Source organism: Brassica oleracea, chromosome C2, assembly GCF_000695525.1.
Source record: "Brassica oleracea var. oleracea cultivar TO1000 chromosome C2, BOL, whole genome shotgun sequence".
Lineage (NCBI taxonomy): Eukaryota > Viridiplantae > Streptophyta > Magnoliopsida > Brassicales > Brassicaceae > Brassica > Brassica oleracea.
This window is the reverse complement of record NC_027749.1, coordinates 19,677,237-19,678,440: the sequence shown is the minus strand read 5'-3', so window position 1 is coordinate 19,678,440 and position 1,204 is coordinate 19,677,237.

Here is a 1,204-nt window from a genome sequence, read left to right as displayed (position 1 = left end):
AATCGTGTTATAAAAACATTTTTATTGTTAAATCTTTATGCAAATACTATATATCTTATCAAAGATATGGATTTTGCATTTAGAAACTTGTAATCAACACCCTAAACACTAGGTCGTCGGAATTCCGTCAGAATATACTGTCGGACACATTCCGTCGGAATATACTGACGGACACATTCCGTCGGAAATCCAAGTTGCCCGGGAGAACCAAACCGCGTGAAAATTTTCGCGAATCGCCATTTGGTATATTTTAATTATACCGACGGAATACTGACGAACCCGTGTCCGTCGGAAACTTTAGATATAATAACCTTCCTTCTTCCTTGTTCGTTATTTCCGCCTCTTTCTCTCAAAAATCCTCTCTCTCACGGCGATTCCTCCCTCTACACCGGCGATTCCGACCATTCTCCACCTCTCTTCACCGGCGAATCCTCTTCTCACCCTCATATCTCTTCCCCAAGCCCCAAATCATGTAAGAATCATCCCAAACCTTCTTTTATATCAATTGTTTAGGGTTTTGGAAGTTAGATCTCGGATTTTAGGTTGTTTGATTGAAAATTTTAGGATTGAATGGATAGTTTAGGATATAGTTTAGGATATATAAGTTAGGATTGTTGTTTTAGTTTTTTTTGGAACGTTTTTAGATTTTTAAAAACGTTTTTTGATTTTTAAAAACGTTTTTTGATTTTTCAAAACGTTTTTGGATTTTTAAAAAAGTTTTTCAAGTTTCCATTAATGAAATATATATAATAAAACGTTTTTTAAAATTTTTAAAAATATTTAACAACATTTTTCTATATTTATAAATTTTTTATAATTTTGTATACATATATATATATATATAAATCATGTATAATAAAAATTTTAAATTTTTTTAAAATTTTTATAAGTTTCCACTTAATAAACTATGTATAATAAAACGTTTTTAAAAATATCTAACAACATTTTTATTCATTTATAAATTTTTTATAATTGTGTATACATATATATATATATATATATATCATGTATAGTAAAAATGTTTAAACTTTTTGCTATTTTTTATAAGTTTCTAGTAATAAACTATGTATAATAAAAGGTTTAATAGTTTTTTTTTAAACGTTTATAAAACCTTTTGTAAATATATAAATGAAAACATTAAAAATAGAAATGATTTAAAAATATGTTTGATGTATTAATTTTTTTTTTTAGGGCCGAGGATGAA